Source organism: Hypanus sabinus, chromosome 5 (genome assembly GCF_030144855.1).
Source record: "Hypanus sabinus isolate sHypSab1 chromosome 5, sHypSab1.hap1, whole genome shotgun sequence".
Taxonomy (NCBI): domain Eukaryota; kingdom Metazoa; phylum Chordata; class Chondrichthyes; order Myliobatiformes; family Dasyatidae; genus Hypanus; species Hypanus sabinus.
Genome location: NC_082710.1, coordinates 123,981,630 through 124,006,854, shown reverse-complemented (window position 1 = coordinate 124,006,854; position 25,225 = coordinate 123,981,630).

Below are 25,225 nucleotides of genomic sequence, written 5' to 3'. Positions count from 1 at the left end.
CGTAGAAAACTGGCAAAGAATACAATGGGATATAGTTCAGATGCAAATATGAGCAGAGAAGTGGCAAATGGAGTTTAACTGGCTAGATGTGAGGTATTGCACCATGTAAGTCAAAAGCAAAGAGACAATACACTGTTAAAGATCACTGTGCAAGATCTTTAGCAGTGTTGATGAGCAGAGGGATATTAGGATCCAAGTTCATAGCTCTTTGAAAGTAGATTGTTATGATATGGCAACAATGAATATATAATTGAGCCAGGTTTTTTATAAACAAATAAAACATTTATTTAAAACTCAGCTCAACGACAAATGAAAAGTAAACAAATGACTAACTTAACCGGAAATTAACTGCTATACAACAACTCGAACAGTTCTTAATGTGGTAAATACAAACACAGTTCTTAAAAGTGGTAAATGCAAAAGTCCAAATGATTTGCACAGTCAATTAGCAGAGACATTCCTGAAGCAACAAATTCCTGGATGATGTGACGTTACTGCTGATCCCAACCAAAATATGCCCTGCTTGAAGGATTTACGATGAAGGAAATAAAAATGGCTTAAAGGCACTGATCTTTCCTTGGGGAATACTGCTGCACCCAGCTCTTTCTGGTTTCACAATGCGGGAGCTATCTAGGATGCAGGTTACTAATTCCTTGAACGAAGATTAAATAAGGTCGATCCTGTTTTACCGCGAACAACACCAACTTTTCTCCATCCTTTGGGTTCCTGTACTTCGAAAAATTGTTCACTCTCCAACTGATTTGCAAAGGTAGAAACCAAATCACAACTGGCAGTGTTTACTGAAACTGCTGGCAATAACCTTTGAGACTTTTTTTAAAATTAAATTTTAGAAATTACAAAGAATAAATGTAATAGTAAAATAGTAAGAAAGATAATATTAACCCTCCCCCCTCCCCTTAACCCTGATCTAAAGAAAAAAAAAGAAAGAAGAGAAAGATTGCCTGGATATCGAAGGATCCCCACATGCTCCATGGAGTTCAAAATAATTTTGATATTTATTTTTTACTTTCCCCAATTAGTATAATTTTATCTTTAAAGGACCTATGCATTTAATCCAATCTTTTGTAAGTATGGGAGCCAAATTTTCAAAAATATATCATATTCATTTCTTAAATTATACGTAATTTTTTCAAGTGGAATACAACTATGTATTTCATTATTCCAATGATCCATAGTTAAATATAAATCAGATTTCCAACTAACTGTGATAACTTTTTTGGCTACTGCCAATGCAATTTTTATAAATTTTTTCTGATACTTGTTCAATTTAAGTTCGGTATTGTCCCTTCAATGTCTCCTAATAAAAATAATAGTGGACTATGTGGGAGTTGTACTCCAGTAATTTGTTCCAATAAAAGTCTTAAATTTATCCAAAATGGTTGAATTTTAAAACAAGACCAAGTAGAATGTAAAAAGGTACCAATTTCTTGATTGCATCGAAAACATTGGTCAGACATATTTGAACTTAATCTGTAAAAATGAATATATTTCCTAGATTGCAATATTTATTTCAACATTTACCAATACAATTACCTCAGAAGTTTTTTCAAGAACTGAATAAATATGTAAGGAAATTTCTTTGGAATGGTAAGATGTCAAGAATATCATTGGAAATATTGACATGTAAATTTGACCTAGGAGGGTTACAACTTCCAAATTTTAAGAATTATTATAAAGCAAATCAACTTAGATTTATTGTGTCTTTTTTGATGAAGAAAAATCGGCATGGATTAAAATAGAATTGGATAAGATAGGAAAAAATATACCAGAAGATTTTATATATAAATGGGAATCCAAATGGTTACGGGAAACAAAAGAATCTCCTATATTAAGACACGATTGATTTATGGAATAAGGTAAATATAGACGATGAGATAAAGAAATCTTTATTAGCAAAAAGAACTTTAATTCAAAATAGGCTTATTCCTTTTACAATGGACAATAAACTTTTACATAATTGGTTCCAAAAGGGGATTAAATATATAGGTGATTGTTTTGAAGGAGGTATATTGATGTCGTTTGATCAATTAAAAAACATATAAAATATCAAATAACACTCTTTTCTGTTATTTTCAATTAAAAGCCTATTTACGAGAAAAGCTGGGACAAACAATGTTGATGCCAAAACCTGGTGAAATAGAAATATTGATTCAGAAAGGAAGAATTAAAAAAATTACATCTTGTATGTATAATTTTATACAACTGGCAGTGATTACTGAAACTGCTGGCAATAACCTTTGAGACTTAAGATAGAAAGTTAAACTCCACTTTAAAACAAAACTGCGTCATGAGATGAATACGCAGCATAGTGGAGTCACTGACGAATTAAACAACGAACTGACCTGTGTCACAACAAGGCTTTCCCCTTTTATACCTGTTGAAACAGGCCATCACATGACCTCTCACTGGCAGGAAATTTACATCATTGAACCTCACATTGGTGGGAAAAATTACATCACCCCACCATCACAAGACCATTACATCATGCTCATAAGACAGTCACAAGATACCCATAGGGTATGCAACAAGATACACAGATGGTTAAGAAGGTATATAGCATGCTTGCCTTTATTAGTGGAGGCACTGAGTTCAAGAGTCAGGAAGTTATGTTTCAGTTTTTAAAAAAAAAACCTAATTAGAATACACTTGGAGTATTGCATGCAGTTCTGATCACTCCATCCTAGGAAGGATGTTAAGGCTTTAGAAAAGTTGCAGAAGAGGTTTACCAGGATGCAGGCTGGATTAGAGGACTGTTTGTCCATGAGATGTTGGACAAACTTGGGTTGCCTTCTGTGAAGCAGTGGAGGCTGAGCAAAGATCTGACAGAAGTTTCTAAGATTATGAGACAGATTGATAGACTGGACAGCCAACATAATTTTCCCATGGGTTGGAATGTTAATACCAGAAGGCATGCATTGAAGGTGAGAGGGGGTAATTTCAAAGACGATATGAGAGGCAGGTTTTTTTACCCAGAGAGTGGTAGGTGCCTGAAATGTGCTGCCTGGAATGGACGTAGAAGCAGAATCATTAGAGATTTTAAAGAAATGTTTAGATAGACACATGAAAGTGAGAAAAATAGAACAATGTGAATGTTGTGTAAATGGGTGAGATTAGTTAGGCATTTAATTTGTAATCTAATTAGATTGGCAAAATATTGTTGGGTGAAGGACCATATCCTGTGCTGCATTGTTCAATATATTTACCTACCTAGCTCCTTCCACCAGCTAGGGAGTGCTAGTTCTGTCAAACTAGATGTTTTTATTCGGCATCCTTCTAGATTTTCATTATCTCAAACGTGAAAATATTCTAACTGGTTACTGTTTTAACTAACACAACAGAATATCTTCTTTTATGAAGCAGAACAACCTCAAATCATGTTTTTAATGCATCAATAGCTTTATTGTAATGCTTTTGAACCTTATGACCATGAAAAAGTGGTGATCTTTCTGTTCTACTGTCTTTAATTTGCTTGGGTGCAGGTAGATTTAACAGCCATTCACATGTATACTCTTTAATTTTCACATGTGGTAAAGCTACCTGTTTTCCCTGTTAAATAATACCAAGTTGAAATGAAAAATATGCCATTGATACTAATTTACTCTCGAGCTAATCAGAAATAATGTTAAATTAACTCAATTCACCAAGTATGTTCCACGTCTTACCCTTATTCCTCAGATTGCTCTATCTAGCTGGAAGAGTACCAGATGATGAACTTCAAGTTTACTGTGCCCATCTGAGTGAGCTGGATAAAGACATATCAGAAAGATTTCAGGGTCTTCTCTTGATCCAAAATCCAGATTGGTTCATCAATTTATTCCAGAACACCTGTAAGGAGGAAGTAACAGGAAGGATGGAGGAAGAACTGATCTCATTACAAAATGTGTGAGAAACAGCTGAGGTTCAAAAAATTATACTGTCTTTTGGTTGCAGAAAGAAATCTCTGAACTCCATTGTGCATTGTGAAAAGGGTCAAGTTCTTCTTTATTACCTTTCCAACATCATGTTTAGTTGAGCACAGTTTCAGTGTCAATGAAGTAGTGAATAGTTGGACTACTAATGTACACTCTAAAATTGTTGATGAAAATTGTTTTGACATTAATTAAATTAATTAATAAATTTATTTGATTTGAATAGCTTTGAATAATGTTTGCAATTATCTGTCACTGCTTTGAATTTGCAGTTCCTATTTTCTGTCAGTGTGCATCATAAAGCAAACTTCTTTGTAGTTTTTATGTAATGGCCAGAAAGAGAAAGAGATGCTGGGGATGTGGTCTGAAATCCAAGAAGGCAGTAACACAAAAAAGTTTGGAATCCACTGGTGTAGACTTTGAAGACGATGTTTTTATTCCAAATCTGTTTTTGTTTCAATATGCAGCTATATAGGTAGAAGATAAATATGTAATTAGGCTGCAAAAACAAGATGGATTTTGTAGCATTTGCTGGAGGGCAAGTTTGTTTTTACTTTCATTGTTTGCTTTCAAAAATTTTGCCTTGACAATTAGAAAGCTGCTCACCTACATTGAAGGTTCTGTTGCTTCAGGAAATCAGAAAAGAACTTACCAAATCATATATATAAGGCATCCGTTGGTCTCGAGAGACCATGGATCTGCGCCTGGAGTTTCCAGGGTGCAGGCCTGGGCAGGGTTGTATGGGAGACCGGCAGTTGCCCACGCTGCAGGCCCTCCCCTCTCCACGCCACCGATGTTGTCCAAGGGAAGGGCACTAGGACCCATGCAGCTTGGCACCGGTGTCGTCGCAGAACAATGTGTTGTTAAGTGCCTTGCTCAAGGACACAAACACGCTGCCTCAGCTAAGGCTCGAACCAGTGACCTTCAGGTTACTAGTCTGATGTCTTGCCCACTAGGCCACACGCCAACACAAATCAGTTGTTAATTTAACCTCTCATATATAAAAATTGCAAAGGAAACACTTTTAAAATATTTCCCAATGGTTTTAATTGTTTAAACAATGATAATGCACTGTGCCAGTTAAATGTTTCTAAATTTAGAAAATGCATCCAAATATCTAAATAACAACAGAAGGTTGGAGATCAGTAGAAGTGTCAGAAATCCAAGGAGTAATGCCAGACTTCATACCACTGAACATAAAATTCTTAATGAACATTACTTTATTCCATAAACATTGCCATATGTTCCTGCCACACATAGACAATTGTTAAATCTCTCTGCATGCTGCACAAAACAGAATTTAAAAAAAAACAAAAGAGAAAGATCTGCTTGTTCTAGAGCATCATTCTTTGTAGTTTTATGAACATTACCATAAAACTTTAGACAGAATAAACATGTTACTTGGTTGTATTTGCAGAACATTTCCTCAATAAAGCCAACATTTAATGATCTCAGAAAATAGATGCACTGTGATTATGATGCAGCTGTAGTAATGTACCTTATGCAGATTTTCTTGTACGATTCATTGCAACAGTTATTTAGCAAAGCTCCTTTATTATTAAAATAAAACACGTTTTAAAAAGTTTAACCCTCTGTAACAATGGCAAAAATGCTATAAATTCTTGGTGGATTATCTTGACCTTCAGTGTTAGTACTTTATGAGTGATAACCAATTAAAAGTGCATAGTGGTTAAAATCAGATGATTGGTCTAATATCACAGAATTTATATCTTTATTCATTCTAAATTGCTTCTTGCCTTTCTTCTGCTATCATTCTGTGGCAAATTTCTAGTCTGAATGCTTTCTGTACATGATTTGACATTGAGGAAAGTCCCCTCTCCCGCTGAGTTATAGTCACCCCTTTATACTGGCCTCAGCCTTTGTAAGCACGTGCAATGCTGCAGGTCTGGACAGCATACCTGATCAGGTGCTGAGGGAATATGCAGCCGAGCTAACAGAGGTCTTAATAGACTTCTTTGATATCTCTCAGAAACTGTCCACTGTCCCTGCAGGCTTCAAGGCAGCTGCCTCATTCCAGTGCCCAAGAAGGCAATGGTAACCGACCGAAATGATTACCATCTTGTGGCACTGACTTCAACAATCATGAAGTGCTTTGAGTGGTTGGTAATGAATCATATAAGGTCCTTCCCTCCAGATGCATTGGACCCTTTCCAGTTTGCTGACAGCTCAGCCTGGTCCACTGATGTTGCCATAACCTCGGCCCTTCACTCTGTCCTGCCTCACCAAGAAAACTATGCCTCGTATGCCAGGGTGTTGTTCACCGACTTCAGCTCGGCATTTAACACAATCATCCCTCATAGAGAGGTGGGTAAACTGTCCTGACTGGGACTCAAAACCCCTCTCTGTAACTGGACTTTGGACTTCTTGGTGGAAGGACCCTAGTAAGTATACTGGCAGCAACATCAAAAGCTTCATCGTGCCTTGGGTGGTGTGCTCAGCCCACTGCAGATCATGCTGCTGATTCACGACAGCACTGCCAGATTCAACTCAAACCATCAAGTTTGCTGATGGTACAACAGTGGTTGGCCTCATCAGTAATAATGATGAGTCGGAATACAAAGAGGAGATAGAGAGGCTTGTCTAGTGGTGCAAGAACAACAACCTGAGTCTCAATGTGGACAAGACAAAAGAAAGTCCCTTGGTATGCACAAAGCAGACAATCTAACCTGAACCACCTTGGGATATAAAAATGAAAACCAAATTCTGGTTCCCGTTTTGAATTATTTTACATAATAAGCTTCATTCTTAATTTAAAAATCTATACATGAATAAGCCATACATTGCCTTTCATGCTTACATTCATAGTTCAAAGGTTCAAAGGTCCATTTTAATGTCAGAGAAATATATACAATAAACATGCTGAAATGCTTTTTCTTCACAAACATCCACAAAAACAGAGGAGTGCCCCAAAGAATTATTGACAGATAAACAAAAGAACCCCCAAAGTACCTCCAGCTCCCCTCCCTCCAGCATGCAAGTGGCAGCAAGCACTAATCCCACCCCCCCAATCAGCATGAGCAAAGCAATAGCAAAGACACAGACTAGCAGTTACGCCAAAGACTTTGAGTTTCATCTGGCATACAACATACCTCAGATTCTCTCTCTCCTTAATAAGGGAGAAAAAAGTGTCTCCTTTTTTTTTCACCAGCAAGTGGGGAGACATAAGAAACAACTCTCACTGGTTTACGATGTTAAAAAGTCCATTACATCACTTTCTGAGATCTGTGCCTGAAGATCACAAAGATCTCAGGTCTTTGGGCCCACAGCAGGTATCTTGACTCCCCCGATGACACATGGGTCTCCTGCCATGACACTGACCCTCAATTCGCCCATCTCCAGGGCCCAGAGATCTTAGACTTCCAAATTCGAGCCAGACTCTCGGGCCAAACCTCTGGTGTGCTGAAAAGTGGCCAGTTATGGAACCCCAAGAGCTGGTCCCATTCCCGCAAAGAACCGAAGTCAACATATAACTCCAGGTCAGGGTCTTCAAAAGGACCCCGAAAGGGAAAAATGAAAGTTGGAACTAGAGCTGTTTCCGAAGATGCAAGCAAAGGAGTCGCCGTTTAGTGCCTTCTTAACTTCACCCCACCTCAATATTACATTGTGTTCTCTTAACATTTTTTAAAACCAATAGGACTGCTGCCACTCATGGGGATCGTTGTGGTGGTGAACTACTAAATAACTGAGGAAATTCTTCACCCAACCAGACCTCTGCTTGTTCATTAACGGAATAAACCTATCTGTGGTCTTTTCCCACCAAGCCTTTGTGGTGGCTGCACCAAGCTTCAGTGTGTCCCTCAGCACTTACTCCTGCATCCTGGAATGTGCCAGTTGGTGGTATTCCTCTATGGACACCCTGGTTTGTTGGTTCTGTAAGTTTATCCTTTCTGCAGATCCTGATCACACAATCTGATGCAGCTGTGTGATAAGGAAGAAGTACTTCTTTTTTGTCATGGTAATATCAATAGAGAAGAAACAGGTTTATACTGAAAAAAAATGGAGAAATATTTCTATTCTATCTGGGTCACAAGAATACTCTCTCCATCAGGGGCTGTTCTTGCATGTTCACTGGATGGTCCTCTCCTCATCACCATATGAGTGTTAAATGATACTTGGGATTATCTGGGAAACTGAGAGCTTAGTTGATGAGTCTTTTACTGAGGTATCCACACCCAAGGTGCAGGCTTTGGATAACAGTTGTGACTTGAGGTACATAATATGAAGTTTAAGTTTGTGCAGGTAGAAGATTGACAATTGTCAATCAGATATCTGTTATTTGCCACTTAATTTACTGTTTTCACTTAACAAAGACTTCTATTTCTTCTGTGAAAATAATGCTGAAACTGATAGGATAACAAACTTCTACAAATTAGTCTAAATTTATTACAATAATTATAAACAACATTGATTGCACAATTACTCACCCCACCGCCCCAAGTCACTATTTAGAAGCTATGCATCTTTGGTAGCAATTGCAGCCTTGAGTCTTGTCTCTATCAACTTTGCACATCTGGACATTGACATTTTCCCCCATTTTTCTTCACAAAACTGCTCAAGCTCTATCAGATTGCATGAATGAACAGCCCTTTTGAAGTCCAGTCACAAATTCTCAATTGGATTGAGGTCTGGTCTCTGACTTGGCCACTACAGGACGTTAACATTGTTGTTTTTAAGCCATTCCTGTGTAGCTTTGGCTTTATGTTTGGGGTCATTGACTTGCTGGAAAACAAATCTTCTCTCAAGTCACAATTCTCTTGAAGACTGCCTTAGGTTTTCCTCCAGGATTTCCTTGTATTTTGTTTCATTAATTTTCCCCTCTACCTTCACAAACCTTCCAAGGCCTGCTGCAGTGAAGCATTCCTACAGCATGATGCAGCCAATACCATGTTTCACAGTAGAGATGGTGCGTTTTTGATGTGTGTGGTGTTTGGTTTACACCAAATATAGCATTTAGCCTGATGGCCAAAAGCTCAATTTTGGTTTCAACAGATCATAAAGCCTTCTTCCAGTTGACTTCCACATGCCTTTTAGCAATTTCTAGTTGAGATTTCAAATGAGTTTTTTTGAACAGTGACTTTCACTTTGCCACTCTTTCATAAAGCTGTGATTGTTGAAGCAACTGGACAACAGTTGTTATATGTGTAGTCTCTTCCATCTCAGCCACTGAAGCTTGTAGCTCCTCCAGAAATGTCATAGATCTTTTGCTGGCCTCTCCAACCAGTCCCCTTCTTGCAGTCACTCAGTTTTTGAGGACAGCCTGCAGATTTACAGCAGTGCCATATTCTTTCCATTTCTTGATGATTGACTTAACTGTACTCCAAGAGATATTCAGTGACTCGGAAATTTTCTTGAATCCATCTTCTAACTTGTGCTTTTCAATAACTGTTTTGCAGAGCTGCATATGGTGTTCATTTGTCTTCATAGTGTAGTTTTTCCCAGATACTGACTCAGCAAAGTTGGACCTTCCAGATACAGGTGTACTTTTACTGTAACCATTTGAAATACCTTGACTTCACACAGGAGATCTCTATTTAACTAATTATGAGACCTCTAAAACCAATTGGCTGCAACAGTGATGTTTTGATCTGTTATATTAATGAGAGTGAATATTTATGCAATCAATTATTTTGTGTTTTATATTTGCAGTTAATTTAGATCACTTTGTAGAGATCTGTTTTCAGTTTGACAAAAAGGAGTCTTTTCTGTTGATCAGTATCAAAAAAGCCAGATTAAATCCATTGTGATTCAAAGTTGTATATCAATAAAACCTGAAAACTTAATTGAATAGTACTTACACACACTCTCATTTCAACCTTATGTAAATACCTCCACTGACAAATAAGTCAAACAGTCCATGCACTTTATTTTATTTTAAACTCCGATGACAATAAAATACCTGCAGGTGCAGGAAATCTGAACTAAAAATGGAAAAGAAAATCAGCAGTTCAGACAGCATCCATGAAAAAAAATAATGTTTCAAGTCTGAGACCCTTCATTATAATTGACAAAGAGAGAAAACATATTGGCTAAATGGCAAAGAAGGTAGGATAAGGATTTGGTTGAACAAAAGTAATTTGTCTGATAGCTTGAAAGGAATTTAATTGTCCTTTCATGATTAATTGATGAAACACAGCCAGGTTTCCACACATATCTTAAAGGAGTCAGGCAGTTGACCAAGTCTAGTTCTGAATAGCATTATAATCCCTTGCAGCTCTTACACTTCCTGACTCATTTTGCCATAAAATTTAGTTGAATCTTGGGGTCAGTGTTAAGAGGTGTCAGTGTCAGTCCCTATCAGCTGATAAGCAAAGTGTCACCATCTCTGGTAGTTATATCCTGGTAGGATATGACATACTCCAGGTGCATAACGGAAGGGTACAGGAAGTTGATTTGTCTTCTAATTCTTTGGTTATAACTGTGTCAGGCTCTTGTGTGACTACTCTAGGAATGCTCTGCCAATTTAAATATTAGCTGACAGATGTATGTGTTGGGGAGCACTTCGGGTCCAGTGATCACAATAGCATTAGCTTCAATATAATTATGGAGAAGGACAGGACTGGACCTAGAGTTGAGATTTTTGATTGGAGAAAGGCTAACTTTGAGGGGATGCGAAGGGATTTAGAGAGAGTGGATTGGGTCAAGTTGTTTTATGGGAAGGATGTAATAGAGAAATGGAGGTCATTTAAAGGTGAAATTATGAGGGTGCAGAATCTTTATGTTCCTGTTAGGGTGAAAGGAAAGGTTAAAGGTTTGAGAGCACCATGGTTTTCAAGGGATATTAGAAATTTGGTTCAGAAAAAGAGGGAAGTCTACAATAGATATAGGCAGCATGGAGTAAAGGAATTGCTCGAGGAATATAAAGAATGTAAAAGGAATCTTAAGAAAGAGATTAGAAAAGCTAAAAGAAGATACGAGGTTGGTTTGGCAAATAAGGTGAAAGTAAATCCGAAAGGTTTCTACAGTTATATTAAAAGCAAGAGGATAGTGAGGGATAAAATTGGCCCCTTAGAGAATCAGAGTGGTCAGCTATGTGTGGAACCGAAGGAGATGGGAGAGATTTTGAATGATTTCTTCTCTTCGGTATTCACTAAGGAGAAGGATATTGAATTGTCTAAGGTGTGGGAAACAAGTAAGGAAGTTATGGAACCTATGACAATTAAAGAGGTGGAGGGACTGGCGCTTTTAAGAAATTTAAAAGTGGATAACTCTCCGGGTCCTGACAGGATATTCCCCAGGACCTTGAGGGAAGTTTGTGTAGAAATAGCAGGAGCTCTGACGGAGATCTTTAATATGTCATTAGAAACGGGGATTGTGCCGGAGGATTGGCGTATTGCTCATGTGGTTCCATTGTTTAAAAAGGGTTCTAGAAGGAAGCCTAGCAATTATAGACCTGTCAGTTTGACATCAGTGGTGGGTAAATTAATGGAAAGTATTCTTCGAGATAGTATTTATAATTATCTGGATAGACAGGATCTGATTAGAAGTAGCCAGCATGGATTTGTGCATGGAAGGTCATGTTTGACAAACCTTATTGAATTTTTTGAAGAAGTTACGAGGAATGTTGACGAGGATAAGGCAGTGGATGTAGTCTATATGGACTTCAGCAAAGCCTTTGACAAAGTTCCACATGGAAGGTTAGTTAAGAAGGTTCAGTCGTTAGGTATTAATGCTGGAGTAATAAAATGGATTCAACAGTGGCTAGATGGGAGATGCCAGAGAGTAGTGGTGGATAATTGTTTATCGGGATGGAGGCCGGTGACTAGCGGGGTGCCTCAGGGATCTGTTTTGGGCCCAATGTTGTTTGTAATATACATAAATGAACTGGATGATGTGGTGGTAAATTGGATTAGTAAGTATGCCGATGATACTAAGGTAGGAGGTGTTGTGGATAATGAGGTGGATTTTCAAAGCTTGCAGGGAGATTTATGCCGGTTAGAAGAATGGGCTGAATGTTGGCAGATGGAGTTTAATGCTGAAAAGTGTGAGGTTCTACATTTTGGCAGGAATAATCCAAATAGAACATACAGAGTAAATGGTAGGGCATTGAGGAATGCAGAGGAACAGAGAGATCTAGGAATAACTGTGCATAGTTCCCTGAAAGTAGAGTCTCATGTAAATAGGGTGGTGAAGAGGGCTTTTGGAACGCTGGCCTTTATAAATCAAAGCATTGAGTACAGAAGTTGGGATGTAATGCTAAAGTTGTACAAGACGTTGGTAAGGCCAAATTTGGAATATTGTGTGCAGTTCTGGTCACCGAATTATAGAAAAGATATCAATAAATTAGAGAGAGTGCAGAGACGATTTACTAGGATGTTACCTGGGTTTCAGCAATTAAGTTACAGAGAAAGGTTGAACAAGTTAGGTCTCTATTCATTGGAGCGTAGAAGGTTGAGGGGGGATTTGATCGAGGTATTTAAAATTTTGAGAGGGATAGATAGAGTTGACATGAACAGGCTGTTTCCATTGAGAGTAGGGGAGATTCAAACTAGAGGACATGATCTGAGAGTTAGGGGGCAGAAGTTTAAGGGAAACACGAGGGGGTATTTCTTTACTCAAAGAGTGATAGCTGTGTGGAATGAGCTTCCTGTAGAAGTAGTAGAGGCCAGTTGTGTCACTTAAGGTAAAATTGGATAGGTATATGGACAGGAAAGGAGTGGAGGGTTATGGGCTGAGTGCGGGTAGGTGGGACTAGGTGAGATTAAGGGTTCGGCACGGACTAGGAGGGCCAAGATGGCCTGTTTCCGTGCTGTGATTGTTATATGGTTATATGGTTATATGGTAGTCACCAATAGTTGGTGAAAATATTATAGTCAACCAAATTTCATTCTGTATCTGACGTCTCACCTGATATTAACTCACCAAGTTTAACAATGTTTTATCTCATGGCAATGATAACAATGGGGTCATGTTTTCATAATCGTTGTTGAGATCATTCGGGAGAATGAGGAGTTTATAGATAGTAGTTTCAGGGAGGCAGTTATGCCAAAGGAGCAGCGCACAGGTAATTGGGTTACCGTCAGGCAAGGGATGAGGAAAGGGCAGGCAGAACAGGGATCCCCTGTGGCCATTCCCCTCAACAACAAGTATACCGATTTGGATAATGTTGGGGGGGGAGGGAATGACTTAACTGGACAAGCTGCGGCAGCCAGATCTCTGGCACTGAGTCTGGTTCTGCAGTGCAGAAGGGAGGGGGGAAGAAGAGGAGAGAGGTAGTGATAGGGGACTCTATAGTTAGAGGTACAGACGGAAGGTTCTGTGGTTCTGACAGCGATTCCCGATGGTTTGTCGCCTCCTGGGTGCCAGAGTCAGTTATGTCTCTGATCGCGTGCACAGCATTCTGAAGTGGGAGGGTGTGCAGGCAGATATCATGGTACACATCGGTACCAATGACGGAGGGAGAAAGAGTGAGGAGGACGGAAAAGTGAGTATAGAGAGCTTGGTAGGAAGTTAAAAAGCAGGACCTCGAGGGTGGTAATCTCAGGATTGCTACCTGTGCCATGTGCCAGTGAGGGTAAGAACAGGATGCTCTGGAGGATGAACACGTGGCTGAGGAACTGGTGTACTGGGCAGGGTTTCAGATTTCAGGATCATTGGAACCTCTTCTGGACAGGTGGGACCGGTACAAGAGAGACGGGTTACACCTGAACTACAGGGGGACCAATATCCTTGCATGGAGGTTTGTTAGTGCTATTGGGGGGGGGGGGGTTAAACTAGATTTGCAGGGGGATGTGAACTAGAGTGCCAGAGCAGATAGTGGAGTGAGGGTGAAAATAAGTGATGTTAAAGGTTCATGCAAAGTCACAAATAGAAAGGTTGTGTCTGGTGGTAATAATCTTCTGAGGTGTGTCTATTTCAATGCAAGGAGTATTGTGGGGAAGGCTGATGAGCTAAGGGTGTGGATTGACATGTGGAATTATGACATTGTAGCCATTAGTGAAACTTGGCTACAGGAGGGGCAGGACTGGCAGCTTAATATTCCAGGGTTCCGATGTTTCAGACGTGATAGAGGCAGAGAGATGAAGGGTGGGGGATGGCATTGCTAGTCAGGGAAAATGTTACAGCAGTGCTCAGGGAGGACAGATTAGAGAGTTTGTCTACCAAGGCCATATGGGTGGAGCTGAGAAACAGGAAAGGTATGACCACATTAATGGGGTTGTATTATAGACCACCCAATAGTCAATGAGAATTGGTGGAGCAAGTCTGCAGAGAGACAGACAGACTGACAGACATACTTTATTGATCTGGAGGGAAATTGGGTAATAGCAGATAGCAGACAACAGCAGGAGACAGAAAGTTGTGATTGTAGGGGATTTTAATTTTCCACACATTGATTGGGACCACCATACTGTTAAAGGTCTAGATGGGTTAGAGTTTGTCAAATGTGTTCAGGAAAGTTTTCTAAATCAATATATAGAGGTACCGACTAGAGAGGATGCAATATTAGATCTCCTATTAGGAAATGAGTTAGGACAGATGACAGAAGTGTAAATAGGGGAGCGCTTTGGTTCCAGTGATCATAACACCATTAGTTTCAACTTGGTCATGGATAAAGATAGCTCTGGTCCTTGGGTTGAGATACTAAACTGGAAAACAGCCAAATTTGAAGAAATGAGAAAGGACCTGAAAAGCCTGGATTGGGACAGGTTATTCTCTGGCAATGATGTGATTGTTAAGTGGGAGGACTTCAAAGGAGAAATTTTGAGAGTGCGGAGTTTGTATGTTCCTGTCAGGATTAAAGGCAAAGTGAATAAGAATAAGGAACCTTGGCTCTCAAGGGATATTGGAACTCTGCTAAAGAAGAAGGGAGAAATGTATGACATGTATAGGAAACAGGGAGCAAATAAGGTGCTTGAGGAGTATAAAAAGTGCAAATAAAAGTTAAGAAATAAATCAGGAGGGCTAAAAGAAGACATGAGGTTGCTTTGGCAGTCAAGGTGAAGGATAATCCAAAGAGATTCTATAGGTATATTAAGAGCAAAGGGATAGTAAGGGATAAAATTGCTCCTCTTGAAGATCATAGCGGTCAGCTACGTATGGAACCAAAAGAAATGGGGGAGATCTTAAATGTTTTTTTTTGTGTCTGTATTTACTAAGGAAACAGGCATGGAGTTAATGGAAATAAGCTAAACAAGTAGTGAGGTCATGGAACCTATACAGATTGAAGAGGAGGAGGTGCTTGCTGTCTTGAGGCAAATCAGAGTAGATAAATCCACAGAACCTGACAGGGTATTCCCTTGGACCTTGAAAGAAACTAGCGTTGAAATTGCAAAGGCCCTGGCAGATATATTTAAAATGTCAGTATCTACGGGTGAGGTGCCGGAGGATTGGAAGATAGCTCATGTTGTTCCGTTGTTTAAAATAGGCTCTAAAAGAAATCCAAGAAATTATAGGCTGGTAAGTTTGATGTCAGTAGTAGGTAAATTATTGGTAGGAGTACTAAGAGATAGGATCTACAAGTATTTGGATAGACAGGGACTTATTAGGGAGAGTCAACATGGTTTTGCGCATGGTAGGTCATGTTTAACAAATCTATTAGAGTTTTTTGAGGAGGTTACAAGGAAAATGGATGAAGGGAAGGCAGTGGATGTTGTCTACATGGACTTCAGTAAGGCCTTTGACAAATTCCCACATGGAAAGTTAGTAAGGGAGGTTCAGTCACTAGGTATACATGGTGAGGTAGTAAATTGTATTAGACATTGGCTCAATGGGAGAAGCCAGAGAGTGGTAATGGAGGATTGCTACTCTGAGTGGAGGCCTGTGACTAGTGGCATGCCACAGGGATCAGTGCTGGGTCCATTGTCATTTGTCATCTATATCAATGATCTGGATGATAATGTGGTAAATTGGATCAGCAAATTTGCTGAAGATACAAAGATTGGAGATGTACTGGACAGTGAGGAAGGTTTTCAAAGCTGGCAGAGGGATTTAGACCAGCTGGAAAAATGGGCTGAAAAATGGCAGATGGTGTTTAAAACAGACAAATATGAGGTATTGCACTTTGGAAGGACAAACCAAGGTAGAATATACAAGTAAATGGTAGGGCACTGAGGGGTGCAGTAGAACAGAGGGATCTGGAATTACAGATACAAAATTTCCTAAAAGTGGTGTCACAGGTAGATAGGGTCATAAAGAGAGCTTTTGGTACATTGGCCTTCTGTAAATGTAAGTGTTGAGTATAAGATTTGGAATGTTATGGTGAGGTTGTATAAGGCATTGGTCACTGAATTACAGGAAGGATGTTAATAAGTTTGAATGAGTGCACAAAAGGTTTACAAGGATGTTGCCGGGGCTTGAGAAACTGAGTTACAGAGAAAGGTTGAACAGGTTTGGACTTTATACCCTGGAGCTTAGAAGAATAGTGGAGATTTGATAGTGGTATATAAAATTATGATGGGTATAGATAGAGTGAACGCAAGCAGGCTTTTTCCACTGAGGTTAGTGGAGAGAAAAAACAGAAGACATGGGTTAAGGGTGAAGGGGGAAAAGTTTATAGGGAACATTGGTGGGGGGTGGGCTTCACAGAGAGAGTAGTGGGAGTGTGGAGTGAGCTGCCAAATGAAGTGGTAAATGCTGGCTCACTTTTAACATTTAGCAAAAACTTGGACAGATACATGAATGAGAGGTGTATGGAGGGATATGGTCCAGGTGCAGGTCAGTGGGTCTAGACAGAAAAATGGTTCAGCACAGCAAAGAAGGGCCAGCATTCTGTGATGTAATGTTCTGTGGTTCTATGGTTCTATATTTAAAGTCATAGATTATTTAATTAACTTGATGGAAATACACAGAAGATCAGTAACTCAGAGAAAATCTCTTCAGCCATTGGGAGGTGGTACCAAGGAGGCACATTAATTATAACTTTCCATGTGGCTGACACCCCCTCTATAATTACTACAATAAGATGTACATTCCTTTTTTGAAAACTGTCACAATTGTACAGCCTCAGAGCTCCCCTGATCTTTCTTTCCTTCTTCACTTCTCAGATGAAGGAGATGCAGTAAATTTGTTTTTCACGATCTTCACCCACCACCCCCTCAATTTTTGGGACTTCAGCCAGGACACTATCTGATCCAGAAGCCTTGTTTTTCGACCTGCTTTCCGATTAGAGCAAGGATTGGATTTTATCTTATAAATTGTGTCAAGTATACTTTTATCAAAGATTAATAGGCCACTTAACTACAGTGCAGATCAGGCAGCATTCAAAGAACCAGAATCAGAGTTAATGTTTCAGAATGATAACAATTCACCTGAATGAGAAATGAGAAAAAAAATGTTATATTTAAGCTGCAGAGATGATGCGCAAGGAAGGGATATGTTAAACGGAATACCTCTATTAGGTAGGCCAAGGTTGCCATGGCTATAAGCTGTGAAAAAAGATCATCCACTCAATGACTTAATTGAGCCAGTTGGAAAAGAATACAATAGATATAAATTTATGACAAAGGATCTCCAATCTGAAAAGAAAACTCATTTTCTTTGTCCAGTTTAATGACTTGCCTCAGCTAAAACTTCCCTCATTTTCTCTGCTGGGTGTTTTACAGATAACACTACATTGCTTGCATAATCCAGCAACTCACCATAGAATGCATAACAAATCAGGGCTAAGCATATTAACCTTATACAAAGACTCAATAAATGCCTACAAGACCAAAGACATTTGCATCAAATCAAGAAATTCAGTTCCAAAGGGTGACATAGTACATTTGATAAGTGGATTAAATCATGGCCACTTTCAAACAGAATTGAATATAATTTTATTTTTGACTTTCTATGATCATCCCATTCTATGAGTGAACATTTATCAATACCTACTATAGTGCTTAGCATTGCATTATTTCCAATGCTGATACTGACTAGAAGGCAATTTAGTCTACATAAAGATTCTCTATATCTTACAGTATAGCTGCAGGCTGACACTTCATAATTTGAAAGGAAGAGAAATAACTAGATTTCTGCTTGGTAGTACCAAAATGTGGTTAATGCACTGAAACAAGCTGATTGACGGCTGACTTTTACATTAGTACATTGATTATAAGCGGTCCCATCTGGGTAGCCTCCAGCCTGATGGTATGAATATCAATTTCTTCATCCAGTAAACAAATTCCCCTGGACTCTCCTCTATTCCCCACCCTGATGTTTTACCTCCTCTCACCTGTTTATTACTTTCCCCTGGATCCCCTCCCCATTCCCTTTCTCCTATGGTCCTCTCCTCTCCTATCAGATTCTTTCTTTTCCAAACCTTGGCCTTTCTCATCCACCTGGCTTCACCTATCATCTTCCAGCTAGCCACGTCCTTTCCTCTACATTTTTATTCTGGCATCTTCCCCCATCTTTCTCAGTCCTGAAGAAGGGTCTTAGCCTGAAACATCAATTATTTATTCATTTCCCTAGATGCTGCCTAAGCCGACAAGTTGTGTAGTAGCATTAACACCAGACTTTGAGGAAAATGTTCCAGGTTCGAATCTGGCCAGCCTCTTTCTCACTTTCCTTCTGGAATGAATGTTGAACTAGTGACCTCATAAAAAGCAAACAAGTGCAAAGGAAACAATGGCCCGATGCACCACAAAGTGCAAAAAGGAAAAGCAACAGCAATAGATGCTGCCTGACCTACTGAGTTCCTTCAGCATTTTGTGTGCATTGCTCTGACTTACTTCCTTGCTTTGGATGGAAATACCAATCCTGTGAATAAAATAAGTGTATGTAAACATTTGAATCTCATTGTCTTATCCTTTTTTTAATTGTATATTTATCTGTTAAGTTGTGTAAGGTATTTTTAATATCTTCAGCAACTTCTAATTTTTGAAAATATATATGTGTTAAATTTCAAAATGTACCGAACATGACACAAAGGAAATAGTCAGTATTAAAATTTCTTTGGTTTCATCCCTGGAAAAGGAGAGTGGTACATTACTGTAAACATTGTTTTCTGGCAGGGGAACAGGTTTAGTAAGATCCAGACCACAGTAAATGATTAAAGGAATTCCATTCCTTCAGTAGTAAAAAGATCTTCTTTGGTGTTCCATTGTTCCTTTCTCCAATATGAGAATTAATGCCAAACTCCATTTTTTTCCCTTAATGTAAAACATCCTAACAGGACAATAGAACAATGCATGATCTTATTTCTTATCTGCATGTATTGTTTTAATTTTATTTGCAAAACTGATTATTCCTTCAAAAATAATGTGATTGATGTGGAAAATAACATTCCAGTAACACAAAAGTTCATCACGCATCAATGATGATCTATACTTAGTGGTCACTTTATTTGGTACACCACTACACCTGCTCATTATGCAACTATCTAATCAGCCAATCATGCAGCAGCAATTCAATGCATAAAAGCATGCAGATATGGTCAAGAGGTTTAGCTGTTGTTCAGACCAAATTTCAAATAGGGGAAGAATTGAGAACTGTGTGATTTTGACCCTGGAATAATTGTTGGTCCCAGACAAGGTGGTGTGTGTATCTCAGAAACTGTTGATCTCCTGGGATTTTCACGCACACCAGTCTTTGGATTTTACAGAGAATGGTGTGAAAAACAAGGAAACATTCAGTAAGCAGCAGTTCTGTAGGTGAAACTGCTTGTTAATGAGAGAAGTCAGAGAAGGTTGGCCAGACTGGTTTTTGATCACAGGAAGCTGACTCGGATAACTGTTAACTGTTACTCAGAAAACTTGGTAACTGTTAGGGCATGTTCTAGATTTGGTGTGTATAGCAAAATATCAACTTCAGCAGCTAACTTCAGCCAGAAATCTTCAGATCTGAATATGTACTGTAGATTAAATTTAAAATGCATCACTTAACAATAGGTTCATAAGAGCCATAACTTCAGTTAATTGGAAAACCAGACCATATTGATTTAACATTCATAGTCTGTAGGGTGGGTGCAAAGAAGTGGATGTGAAAGTTATACATAATTCAAAGAAAGCATTGTAGATACATAGTAAATACAGAATTTTCCTTTAATCTTCAGCTTATAAAATGTTATGTAATGTTGGGTCGAGCAGGCCTCTTCCTCCAAAAGGTTCTCAATATGATGCCTTTTGTGCCTCTGTATGTCAAATAAAGAGATTATTTCATATCTACCGGCCACATCTGTCCAATGACTTTGATCATGTGAGAATAACCATAAAAATACCACTGGGGTGCGCAGAAGAGCATCTCGAGCACACACAACACTTGAAAATTTTAAGTGGATGAGCTACAGTAGCAGAAAACCATGGATTCAATAGCAACTTTATTAGGTTCAGAGTTCACTGAACGTATACTCTAAATCATCATGGAGAATGTCTTTGCTTAACTCTACTAGGTTTCTGAAATATTGCTGAATGACACAAGTTGACTGTTTTCAAATGTTTGCACATCTCTTTCTTGTACAAAACAAGTATGGCGAACTTGCTACTTCAGTCACTGACACTGGTATTGGATCCACTGTCACTGGATTTAGTATGTCAACAAATACACTCAAAACTCCTATAGATGTATTGTGGAGAATATTCTGTCAGGCTGCATCACTGTCCGGTATTGGGGATGGGGGGGAGCTTACTGCACAGGACCAAAAGAAGCTGCAGAGGATTGTAAATTTATTCGGCTCCATCTTTGATACTAGCCTACAAAGTACCCAGGACATCTTCAAGGAGCAGAGTCTCAGAAAGGCAGCATGCATTATTATAAGGACCTCCAACACCCAGGACATGCCCGTTACTTGCTGTTGTCATCAGGTAGGAGGTACAGAAGCCTGAAGGCACACATTCAGCTTCTTCCCCTCTGCCATCCAATTCCTAAGTAGATATTGAACCCTTGGACATTACCTCACTTTTTTAATATATAATATTTCTGGTTTTTTTTGCACAATTTTAAATCTATTCAATATGCATATACTGTAATTGATTTAATTATTATTATTATATTTTTTTCTTCTATATTATGTATTGCATTGTACTGCTGCTAAGTTAAGTTAACAAATTTCATGTCACATGCCAGTGATAATAAACCTGATTCTGATTCAGTAGTTGCTTCTAATAATGCTTGAAGTGGCCCAGGACATAATCCCACTACTGACTTCTCAGGGAAGGTGGAGGTTTATAAAGTTCACACCCTGAAAGTTAATAAGCCATAATCTATCCCAATTTATACTTTTAACAGAAATTATAAATAATTATAAAACATAAGAGTTCAAAGGCAAATAAATTCAAGAGACAAATCACTTTGTCAAGCAGTGAATCTGGAATAAGGAAAAATAACTTTACAATTAAAGTCATGTCCTTCAGAGAGATTGTCAGAGAAAATCTAAAACTGTTTCCAAGAGATATTGAAGCTAGGTCAACTGGTAAGGTCTAAAATGAGACTGATAGATTTTGTTAAGCCAAGGAAAGAAGAATGTAGATCAAGAAATTATCTAATTGAAAGGCAAAACAGATAGGTGTGTGTATCAATGCTACTAAATGTGTGAAGCTTCAGGAATTAAGCCAAATTAATCAATACAGATTGCAGTGGACCCATCTGATTTGTAAATTAGTGGCTAAATTGACTTATGTTTTGTTAGATATTCTGTTAGTAGTACAACTGGTATCCCCTATCCAATATCTCACTTTAAATGATTTCAGGAGAGTAAATTCTTCAAGACTATATTAACATTTTGTCTCTAAATGAGCATTGGGAAAGTGAGCTACAATTATTCTTTTCACATTAAACTTTCTGTGAACAATGCACCAAATCTATAATACCAACTGTGTAAAATTAGCGTCCAACCAGAAATAATTACATAATGCTTGCATCCCCGTGTCAGCAGCACACTTACTTTCAAGAGTGGATAGGACCAGTTCCATCTTGTCTGTACTGTTTATAACCAGCCTGTGTTGCTTAACTGGTAGCAGAACATTGTCTCCTGGAGATGCTGGCATGTATCCTGGAACTGAAGTTACTTGCTTTATTTTAAATTAAATTGCTTAATACAAGAGCATCTTCATACTGGTTCTGCAAACTTCTACAGAATATTGCTACAAAGTATAGAGTGGTTGATTATAAGACCATAAAACCATAAGACATAGGAGCAGAATTAAGCCAACTGGGCCATTGGGGCTGCTCCGTCATTTCATCATATTGATTTATTGTCCCTCTCAACCTGTCACAGTGTGCTGACAGATGACTAAACGCAAGTGCTTAGGAGAGACAGACTCCCATGTTAAACCATAAACAAGAGTTTATTAATCAGAATTCTAACTAAACGTTGGTGGTTTGATCGAGTGACACCATGAGCCAAATCATTTTCCGAACACACACAAGGACTCTGCAATCAGCGCTAATTGGGAGTCGGTTGTAAATAATCACAGTAGACTGAAAACCCGTGCCAGTAAAAATAAATTTGACAAGCTTAAACAGAAAGCACAAGGGCTTAACAACTGTAAATAAGACGACGATTAATAAATACAGTTGCAAGGCCAGCAGATGTCATGACACAACCCCATTCTCCTGCCTCCTTCATGTAACCTTTGACATTCTTAATGATCAAGAACCTAACAATCTTTAATATAGCCAAATGGCTTGGCCTCCACAGCAGTCTGTGGCAATGAATTCCACAGGTTCACCATGGTTTGCCAAAAGAAGCATCTTTGTTTTAAAGGGACATCCTTCTATTCGGAGGCAGAACACTCCGGTCCTAGGCTCTCCCACTACTGGAAACGTACTGCATGTCCACTCTACCTAGGCCATTATCTGATTGTGTACTCAACAGGAAGCAGACTATAACAGTCTATAAAAAAAACTGCTTGATTTTGGGTAAGTTTTGTTAGAGATGAACATCACAACTGTAACTCATGACTCACTCCAATCCAAATATTCTCAAGATGCGTTTGCAGGAGCGTAAGTACTGTATCTTTCCATGTACACCTGTATGGTTTTCTCAGGTGAAATACTAAGCATCTGCAAGAGGCAATGTCCCTCATTATGGACTCTCACCATTTGGGCTATGCCTTCTTCTCATTATTGAATTAGGCAGGAGATACAGGAGCCTGAAGACCCACATCTCAAGGTTCAATTGCAGCTTCTTTCCCACTGCTATCAGGTTCTTGAATAAATCTGAAACCCTAATTTTATCTCCCTCAACTTGTACAGGAATTATGTTTATTTCTGTATTTAAGTCAAGCATAATTCATATTAATTTAAGTTTGTGTTAATTAATGCTTGTCATGTGTATAATGTACTGTGTTGCTGTTGGTAAAAGTGAATTTTCGTGATATTTATAACCTGGATATTTGTGCCCAAGAAAATAAACTTGCACTTGAAATTGAAACATGTAATTCCCTGCACTGTCCATTCTCTTCTTCACTCTTAGCATTTTTCCTCCATTCCCACCATTCCCATTCCATTCCAAGTGGCAAGGTATCTACAGGTATTATATCAAGACAGTGACAAGGAAGTGGAAAGCACTTCAGGACCCCAAAGGAGGTATCCACTTATGTATTTGCAGCTGTGAGCCTCTTCTTGTAAATCTGTTCTGCCTGGGCCTATAGTTGAGAGATAAAGCATTGACCCAGATGTGGTCTTGTTCCCAAAGAGCTAAATGTTGGATAAGATCCAACAGAAGGAGAAGACAACTGCAGGATGAAAGGATTATAAATAATCCAGGATACATAATGTTTCTTAAGGTGTATTCTTGAGTTAGGGTATACAGCTGATATTAATTTCTCCAGCAACCAAAACTCAGATTTGAATGTGGATTGCAGAATGAATTTAAAACATAGCTCTGAACAACTAGACCCCAGATTAACTTAGAACCATAGAACATTACAGCACAGAAACAGGCCTTTTGGCCCTTCTTGGCTGTGCCGAACCATTTTCTGCCTAGTCTCATCGACCTGCACCTAGACCTTACCCCTCCATACCCCTCTCATCCATTAACCTGTCCAAGAGTTTCTTAAATCTTAAAAGTGAGCCCGCATTCACCACTTAAACTGGCAGCTCATTCCACACTTTGACCACTCCCTGTGTGAAGAAGTTCCCCTTAATGTTCCCTTTAAACTTTTCCCTTTTCACCCTTAATCCATGTCCTCTTTCCCCCCCCCCCCGGCCTCAGTGGAAAAAGCCTCTTGCATTCACTCTATCTATACCCATCATAATTTTATACACCTCTATCAAATCACCCCTCATTCTTCTACGCTCCAGGGAATAAAGTCCTAACCTATTCAACCTTTCTCTGTAACTCAGTTTCTCAAGTCCTGGCAACATCCTTGTAAACCTTCTCTGCACTCTTTCAACCTTATTAATATCCTTCTTGTAATAAGGTGACCAAAACTGCACACAATACTCCAAATTCAGCCTCACCAATGTCATATAGAACCTCACCATAACATTCCAACTCTTATACTCAATATTTTGATTTTTAAAGGCCAATGAACTCTCTTTACGACACTATCCACCTGTGACGCCACTTTTAGGGAATTATGTATCTGTACTCCCAGATCCCTCTGTTCTACTGCACTCCTCAGTGTCTTACCATTTACCTTGTATGTTCTACCTTGGTTTGTCCTTCCAAAGTGCAATACCTCACACTTGTCTGTATTAAACTCCATCTGCCATTTGTCAGCCTATTTTTCCATCTGGTCCAAAACCATCTGCAAGCTTTGAAAACCTTCCTCGCTGTCCACTACACCAACAATCTTTGTATTATCAGCAAATGTGCTGATTCAATTTACTACATTATCATCCAAATCATTGATATAGGTGACAAATGACAATGGACCCAGCATTGATCCCTGTGGCACACCACTAGTCACAGGCCTCCACTCAGAGAAGCAATCCTCCACTACCACTCTCTGGCTTCTTCCATTGAGCCAATGTTTAATCCAATTTACTACCTCACCATGTATACCTAGCGGCTGAATCTTCTTAACTTATCTCCCATGCGGGACCTTGTCAAAGACCTTACTGAAAACAACATTCACTGCCTTCCCTACATCCACTTTCCTGGTAACCTTCTCAAAAATCTCTAGTAGATTGGTTAAACATGACCTACCATACACAAAGCCATGTTGACTCTCCCTAATAAGTCCCTGTCTATGCAAATACTTGGAGATCCTATCTCTTAGTACTCCTTCCAATAATTTACCTACTACTGACGTCAAATTTACCAGTCTATAATTTCCTGGATTACTTTTAGAGCCTTTTTTAAACAACGGAACAATAAGAGCTATCCTCCAGTCCTCCAGCACCTCACCCATGGATACCAACATGTTAAATATATCTGCCAGGGCTCCTGCAACTTCAACACTAGTCTTCTT